Genomic DNA, 8,996 nt, shown 5'->3' with positions numbered 1-8,996 from the left:
GTTGGATAATTAAATTTTGGTATAGACAGAAGTACTCAATAAAAGAAGAGAAACAAACTCATAAATCTAAGGGAAAGATGCCAGCTTAAAAGGCTATATACTGTAAAATTTCAACTACATTACACTTTGGAAAAGCAAAACTATACAGAGATAGGAAAAATAGCAGGAACTTTCAAGGTTGGAGGTAAAGAGAGAGATAGATAGAATACAAAACTGTAGCATACTGAAGCGATTCTGTATACTACTACAATGGATATGTATTATAAAATTTTAAAATGCATCAAATCTACAACTTTCATCTTCAACAGTCAATCATAATGTACACTATAGGTAGTAATCATGTGTTAATATAGGTTCATTGAACATGTCATTCTGGTGAAAGATGTGGGTAATGGGAGCGAATGTTGTATATATATGGAGAAAGGGAGAATGATGAAACTCTATGTTTTACTATATCTTGCTATATATCTAAAACGGTTCTAAAAATACAATCTATCTTTAAAGATAATGCATTCATTCATATACTACTATTATAATTGGAAATTTTTTAAATAGGTTGTTGGTTGCAAGTACTCTCTGAATTTTTAAATCAATTTTAGCAGGATATTAATAATGATACACAAGAAGGAGAAGACATAAAACACAACAGAAAGAAGAAAGAACCAAAGATGAGTGCAATATTAATAAATCAACACAAGGTGTTTATTAGTCAAGGAAATAAAAACAGGGTTTATTTTATTACCAGAAGCACAGCCATTATTTTAATATCTCATAAATGTTGACAAATACAACAGATAACAGGAATGGCTTGCATGCTGTATTCCAGGCATTCTTACTAAATGTTTGACATGTGATAAACTTTTCTAATCATTGTTTTAAATATCTTATAAGAAAGGTACTGATAGTTTAATTTCATTTTATAAAGAAGAAAACAGATTAAGTAATATAGTTTCTCATACTGTGTAAAATTATTTATTTTTTCTTTTATTTATCTTCTCTAGTTTAGCCCCTGTTGTCACTGTATTTGATTGTGCTGCGTACCAAAGGGAAAGGGAAGGGAAGCATCAAAATGCTTAGACAAAGGGTAAAAGGAGAAGCAGTGCAACAGTAATATTTACAAGAAAAAATGCTATAAACTAACTGTACAACTCGGGGTGGGGTGGGGAACTGGGTAGGAGGGAAGGTGGGAGAAAAATGAGGGAAGAGATAGCAAGTTTGATGAGAAATGTAATCACAACCTTACATATATAACTATAACCCCTATGTACATCATCTTGACAATAAAATAATCATTAAAAAAGTAATAGAGTTTCTTCCATATTAAGAGCCTCACATTCTAGTAAAATGTATATGCTTCATGTTGACGTAGATATATGTTGTTAGGGTTTATTTATTAATAATTTACCAAGGATTTTGCATTGATGCTTGGTAACACTGGTGTGAAACATTAATACATAACCTTTACTATCTGTACTTATTTTATGTATATAAAATACATACAGATTATTGATATTAACGCTTCTATTAATAATGAACTTCAGGCTCTAAAGTATATATAGTTTCTTATTTTGGACTACAGTATTGCTGCTCATGTCAAGAATGTTTCTTTCCTTAGTAAAATATTTAACTATTCTCTTTTTTGCCATTAGTTGCTTTTCTGATTTATGGTAAGCAATGTGTCTATTGAAATCCTTTTACCTATTTTCTTCATCATTTATATTCTCTTATCCTGTTACACTTTAGTTCCACTCATTTCACTAGCTTTTATCATTTCTGCTCTCTTTTCCTTATTTTATCTCACTGTCTGTTTTATACTAATTCTTCCATTTTCAGATGATGATGATGATGATGATGATGATGATGATGATGATGATGTAGTACAAAGGTGTTATAATTCCATAGGTCAGATTATGAGTACAATGAATTCATGGTTCTTCTATTATTTTTCCAGATCCTTTCTAAGTTTGCCAGCTGTGTGAAACCATTCTCCATTGTCTCATCCTGCAAGACTTTGCATTATGCCTTATACCATTTATTGCTCAGGCAGAGCCTGTGTCCTGCCTCTATAAAAACTCATGGCAGAATATTAAGAATTTTTTAGTTGCTCTATGGGACACATTGTTATAGTATACATTTTTCAACAAATCATCTCATTACTCTTCTTGAAGTCTTATATTGTTTGCAAATTGATATAATGTCCAGTTTGAAATTACTCAAAATTAACTGAGTTACATTTTCTCTTCGCGAAGGGAGAGTATTCTGGAATTTAGAAAGATCAACTCCTATAGGTGTTTGGTGCCCTATAGGAATAGGATGCTTTCTGTAAATCCTGCTATTCCATCTAACCTCCATGTATCCCACCATTACATGCTGCAAAATGTAGCCACATTAGCTTCTGTCATGAGACCTATGGATTCCAGTTCCCACATGGCTCACTGCAAAGAGGGAACATAGGTTTCATGAGTCAAGGGGCACAGATCAGTTCAAGAATCCTATTCTTCTTAGGTTTTGTGAGATTAGCTACAACAAAGTCTGCTCTCCTCTTCTATGCTTTTATTTTCTTTGTTCATGTGCAATTATAGCTCACTTTCTGTTCCTGAATCCATGGAAATGAAGGAAAATAAACAGTTCACTTCCAAGTGAATTCTCACTTTTCAGAAGTACAAATTTTATTGATACATTGTAAGGTGAGATCTCACTGGACCTACCCTATGCTCTTCCTACTTTTTCTTATGAGATGTTTGAGCTTACCAGGTTTGGCATTCATACATGCACTAGAAACTGTAGATTGTGTTTCTCTGGGTTTTGCTGAACAGAGAAATGGTGGTGGACATTTTCTCTGTCATCATTGCTTTCATATTTCCTTTAGGAAGACAAAGGGAGCCAGGTACTTTTGGCCACTGTCAGCACACTATCTTTAGTCCATATTTTCATTAGTGTTGAACAGATAATGGAGTACACTATGGTTTTCAAAAGTCTCCACAACTTTAATGGTATGTATCAATTATTGTATTTCTCACTTGGTAGACACTCTCAATGTAGACACTTAGTTTTAAAAGTTAAGGCTTACCAAAATTTTCACTGGTTTAGAAAAACATCCATATTTATGTCATTTTTCCATACTAGTACTGGGGCTTGAACTCAGAACCGCAAGTTTACTTGGATTTTTAACACATGGCTAATTTGCTACCCCTTGAGCCACAGCTCCACTGCAGTTTTTTGCTGGTTCATTGGAGGTAAGGCTTTTAGGCGTGAGCTAGATATTTGTGGCCAAATAGGGATGGTTAGAGGAGTGAGCTGCCAGTGTGTTTCCTTCTTTCTTTTTTATTTAACATGGCAACAAATTTGAGTTTATTTATTTATTTTAGTGCAATATTCTTCTTTAGTGTACATTTCCTTCTAAAGAGGTTTTTATTTTGATAGTTCCATACACACATCTAATGTTCTCTGATGGAACTCACACCCTCAATTCTTCTTTTTGGTCGCTATATGCCTCGACCAACCAATAGTAATTGGTTTCATTGTTTTATTTCCATACATACATTTAAAGACTTTTGCTCATAATTTATCCTTCACCTTCTCCTTTCACCTGTCTCCATTCCACTGATTCCTCACCCCAAATAGTCCACATTTTGCACGTAAATCATAGATTTGTCTTTCTTTGTTTTTATCAACCCTCGTCTCTCCTTTTCTTTTCAACATTGTCTACATTCAAAGCTGATAATCCAATCTATTTTCTCTTATCTCTGTTACTTTAATGCTTATCATTGAATTAAGTCTTCCTTCTTTGGGCCTGAATCATTATCATTGCCTTCACTCAGCACCTTTTAAATAACAAATTATTTTAATGAAATCATTGGCCTGTAATCTTCATGAGCAATTTTCTTTACTGTGCTGTCCTTGAAGAATAACATTATAGTTTAACAGAAGGAGGTTCCATGAAATAAGTACTAAATTGAGGAATTATTTTCCTGTACAACTCCCATTTCCAGTGCCAGATTTATTCCAACAGGATTGTGAGCCATTCTGATTTCATAATACTTCAGAGTAAGAGACAGTGTTCAACTAAGCAAATTCAAAGTGCCTGTGTTAGTGTGAAGCTTTAATTTTATTCATTTAATTCTGTTTGCTTCCTCTGTGATAATGCACAATTCACAATAATACAGACAGATACAGGAAGGGAAAGGAGTACAAAGGAGGAGGCTTGGATGGAGGTGACTAAAACATTTTTATCTTCCTAACTGAACCTAATTGAAATCCAGAGCCACTAGCAGAACTATAATGCCATTTCAACTGCCATCTCCCTACTCTTGCTTCTGATGACATAAGTATTGAGGAGGTCCACTGGTGTGAAAGTTAGAAGTTCACTTAACTGTGTGCTAAAAGTCTACTTTCTTCTTGCTCGACATTAAGGAATTTAATTTTGCATTCTGCTCTTTAACATTTCACAGTCAAAAAGTGTGAGTATTCACATGAGTCTATTTCCATTTCATAATCAAATGGAGGGGATACTCAAAGACTCAAAGGCAAATTAGCTTGCCAAGAAAATGCTGAGGGATATAAGAGACAGCTATAAGAAAATGGGAAATTTAACAAAACCCTGGTTACTTCTTTCTCAAGTAGTTACTGGGCATTTATAAAATATACTACTCATCAATATTAATTTAAAAAAAGGAATGAATACACTGTAGGTGTTCACTAATCATCTTCTGTATTTTTTGAAAGACTGGGATCTGGCCACAGCAGCATATGCGTTTTAAAGCAGAGGTGGAAGATATAATAATTTGTTCCCATAATGAGGAAATGCTCTCATTTAGATCACTAAGAAGAAGTAAGCTGAATATTTTCATTAGCATATCTACTCAATGAGAACAAGTCCATCAAGTTGGGAGTATCCATACCACCAACTAGTACTGTATCACTTACATTTAGCATTTTGTTTTCCCATGTGAAGGTCTGCAGAAAGACAGAGAGGATTTTCTTAATACATTAAAGTGGTTTTCCATGCCATTTACAACTGAGAGTGTAATTTATTTTCAAATGTGTACACTCATTATGTAAGACATGCTTATGTAAAATGAAATGCCTAACTTATTTCTGCTAGAGACTCAAATCTTTTATACTTTTATAACACTGGCTCTTCAGGAAATGAAAAATTACTTCATTTTGTTAAACGTTGCTCTAGTTACCTCTCTCTTTCACACACACACACACACACACACACACACACACACACACACACACTACATGAAATCAAAACTTCTTTTCCTCCAGGTCTCAGAAAGGGAGTCATTTGATCACCTTGTATATTATTTGAGGAGAGTTAGCTTCTTTAAAAGTGAGAGTTAGCTTACTTAGACTTCTTTTTTCTAGTCATATCTTTTACACACGTAAAGTACTGGCTCCCTGCCTACCCCCACTATTATGTGAGGATTACGAAACAAAATTATGTTCAGAGAAATTAGTCAAAAATTCCCCATTTTTTAAACATTTACTGAATGTGTGAGTTTATTCCCTGGATCTTGTATGTGTACGGGGCACTAAATATAGTATTTAGCTGCATTTGAAGCTTGGCAGTTTGCGAATATACAGTCCAATGAGCTTTACAGTCCAATGGAGCAAACAAAAATCCACAAGAAAGCAAAGCCAACGTCAGAGAAATGCATGTGTGCGTGTGCGTGAATGGTCTATGTTTAAAAGGTAGAGGGAATCTTTCTATTAAACGTGATCATCTGTGCCTTCGTTTGTTTTTTAAAAGGATGTTCGGTAAAGGGAGGTGGGTAATCAAGACCCAGAGAATGGACTGAAGTGTGCCCTTCACACTTAAAACCTTTTTAGATCATCAGTAATGTAGCCCTAGGTAATCCATTCAAAACCTCTCTCTCTCTCTCTCTCTCTCTCTCTCTCTCTCTCTCTCTCTCTGTGTGTGTGTGTGTGTGTGTGTGTGTGTGTGCGCGCGCGCGCGCGCTCGCGCGCAAACGTTTCCTCTTTAGCTGATCAACCTTAATGACAAACATTTCCAGCCATGCCCAGGCAACCTTGCCGCAGACGCATCCCCCCTGGCCAGGCAGGAGCTCCATGGGGCCCGCGAATGTTGCCTGCTTTGAGCTCCCTGCTGGCGCCTTCTGGTCGGACAGCCTGTGTCAAAGCGCCCAGGGAAACAAACAGCCACTGGGGAAAAGGGGGTGGGGGGACAGAGATGTCATGGATTCACAAGTATGGTGGCAGCAATCCAGCAGGAAAGGGGCGAGCGGGAAGGGTCGGCGCGCGGGTGGGAGCCACAGCTATGGAGCTGACACTGTGGGCGCGCACAGGTGCCCAGGCCGGTGGCGCGGAGGACTGTCGGGTGGCCGCCTCCCAACTCCGCACTAACACCGCCAGCGCGCTGAATCCCCGCGGCTGCGGCCGAGCCTGGGTACCCCCAAGCCTGAGCCACCGGAGGAAGAGCCCAAGGAAAGGGCGCCAAGGGGACAGCAGGAGGGCGGGGGGGGGGCAACCCCTCAGCCTCATTTCTCCTCTCTCATCTCATTCGGTGGGAGCCCTGGCTGGGCTCTTAGGCCCCTCCCTCCATCCTCCCAACTCTGGATGATCATCTCCCCGTCTTCTCCAGGCTCGCACCCCCTCCCTCCTTTCTTTTCCCTCCCTCCCCGTTTTCTCCCTCCCTCCTTCCCTTCCAACCGCGTGCCTCCTCCCCTCCCCCTCGCCTGCCTCCCAGCTCTTCCGCGGCAGTGGCCGCAGCCGCTTCAGCCCAGAAGGAGATGGGCAGAGAGCGCGCTAGGCGCAGCAGCTCCACGTCCCCGGTGCTCCCTGCCCAGAGCCTCGGCTTCCCCCGCCGCCGCCGGAGCTGCCTCGGGGTCCCCCGACTGCAGCTCCGCTACTAGGACAGCGCCGCCACCGCCGCCCGGCCCTGCTCGCCGCCTGCGCCGCGCAGCCTCCGCGCGCGCCCCGGATGGCGCTTTTCGCCCCAGGATCGGTGAGTAGCCCGGAGAGCGCGCTGGGTGGCGGGCGCCCAAGCTGGGAGCGCAGGCAGCTATAGATTGGAAAGGCAACCCAAACCACCTGCGGGGATCCCCCGGCTTAGGACACAGAGGGGTCTCGGGAGGGTACTGCTTCTAGGTCCTCCAGGGGATGTTGGATTCCAACTCCACCTGCAGGCGACCTGAACCTTCTCCCCTCGCAGTCACAGCTGCCTGCAGCTCCTGGTCCTGCCTCACCTTCAGGCTCGTGGATCCCCATAGAAAAACCCAGCCTGTCTCAGCCTAAACCGGGTCTTCTCTGCCCCCATCGGCCTCGCACCACCTGCTTTCCGAATTTCCCCTTCTGCTTGGGTGCGAACTGCCCCCACCCCTGTGCCTACTCTCTCGCGCTCTCGCGCCCACGGAGCTTCTCCAACAAAGTCCTGACCCGCCTCCCCTCCCTTGCCGAAGCCCGTCTCCAGCGCCCACTGTCCCGTCACCGCAGCCTCCCCCAGAGGGATGGGCCCTCCCGGTGAATTTTGACCTCATTTCCTTGTCACCATGCTGCCTCCCCAGCTTTTCTGACACACCTCGGGAGACTGACACGCGGTCATCCCAGGCACAGATGTATGTATGTACAGAATAATGTTTATCCTGCACTTGGGCTATTTAGGGACGGATCGCTTGGTTGTGGGAAGAGAAAGGCAGAAATAACATACCTTGTGGCACCAAACTTTGTTATTTGGTTTTTAAGACGGAGAACTATTTGCACTGCCTAGATTCCTTCTACTCATTAACAGGCTTCTTAGCTGAGCAGAGGGAACGCCCCTATCTGACCCCTTCCTTTCTGGTTGAGAACTGAGTACCTGACTGGACCCTGGACTATCCTTCAGCAGAAACACTATCAAATAGCCCAGCGACTCCAGAGAATAGGAAGCATTTTTCCCCCCTTGAAGAAGAGGGTAGTACTACAGTGACTCTTTTAAGTCTTCTTTGAAATAGCAGTAAGCCAAAGCCCTTATTTTTCTTTAGGTTTAAGCTGACAGGGGGATATTGGAAGATTAGAAAGCCTTATATCTGGAAGCTCTGGTATTGTCTTGATGCTAGTAGAGTGGTGCAGCAGCTTATCACCTGAACACTATCTCTGTAGAAGTTTGCTTAAAGCAGAAGCCTTTTCTTTGGAAACTGGGTTTACAGTTTTCTTATTTCTAGTCGATTGGGAGAAAGTAGTTGTGTGCAATGAATGATCCGAAGGAGTGGAGGGCTCCAGTGAGAAGAGGGGGTTCATTTATATTTTTGTTGTAATTTATCTTGCATTAAAATAAAGACCTCCAAATGCCTGTGGTTGGTGTTTTAAAAACAAGTTGCGAGGATCTCCATGAGCTTGGGGCATTTTATGTTATAGAGTCCTGGGGCATAGGAGTGTTTCATTCTAGGAGTGCAGATAAGTGTACTGAGAAACACTTAGAAACTTTATAAGATACCCCTATTGGTTTATGTAGTGTCAGTATATTTCTCTTGGTGTTACTATAAACAATTGTAGGGAAGTAAGCTGGCATTCTTGCTTTTGGAGTTGGTGGAGAGAGAATATGTATATTTTCTCACCATAATGAAGCAAGTCTGTGATTATACAAGAAATCAGAAAGGAAAACAGAAAGGGATTCACTTACTGAGCATTAACCTAAAAACTCCTCTTCTCAACTGTTAGGAATTTCAGTCTTAAACTGTTTTAACTCAAACTCTGAGGTTATATTTCCCTATTCTCTGTATACATGAGCAGGAATGCAGTGACAAGGTGTGGTTTCTCAGTAAGTGTGAACAGCTGCATGGGAAGCTATGGGGGTTATGAATAATGACTTTATTGTTAGCTTTCTAACTTTTGTGATTTGGGTCTGCTACATTTGGTGTTTGATTAATAAGAACATTCAGGGTTGCATATTTAAATATGCAGTGGCTGTAAATGTTCACATGTAGGCATGCCATGTTATTAGTAGGTAAGTTTGGAAGCTGAATTATATTTTTCTTTAAATATAGTACCTT

General features: G+C 40.9%; 1 protein-coding gene across 1 annotated transcript in view; it reads left to right on the top strand.

Annotated features, from left to right (window-relative positions):
• The first annotated feature begins 6,658 nt into the window (after positions 1 to 6,658).
• Fut9 (fucosyltransferase 9) overlaps positions 6,659 to 8,996 on the top strand; it is a 146,637-nt gene continuing 144,299 nt past the window's right edge. Inside the window, exon 1 of the mRNA XM_048353813.1 lies at positions 6,659 to 6,973. The gene's annotated coding sequence lies outside the window, so the exon portion shown is untranslated. The remainder of the gene's footprint in view (positions 6,974 to 8,996) is intronic.

Source organism: Perognathus longimembris, chromosome 9, assembly GCF_023159225.1.
Source record: "Perognathus longimembris pacificus isolate PPM17 chromosome 9, ASM2315922v1, whole genome shotgun sequence".
Classification (NCBI taxonomy): domain Eukaryota; kingdom Metazoa; phylum Chordata; class Mammalia; order Rodentia; family Heteromyidae; genus Perognathus; species Perognathus longimembris.
The sequence above is the reverse complement of the archived record's forward strand: the minus strand, read 5'-3'. Positions and strand labels throughout refer to the sequence as shown.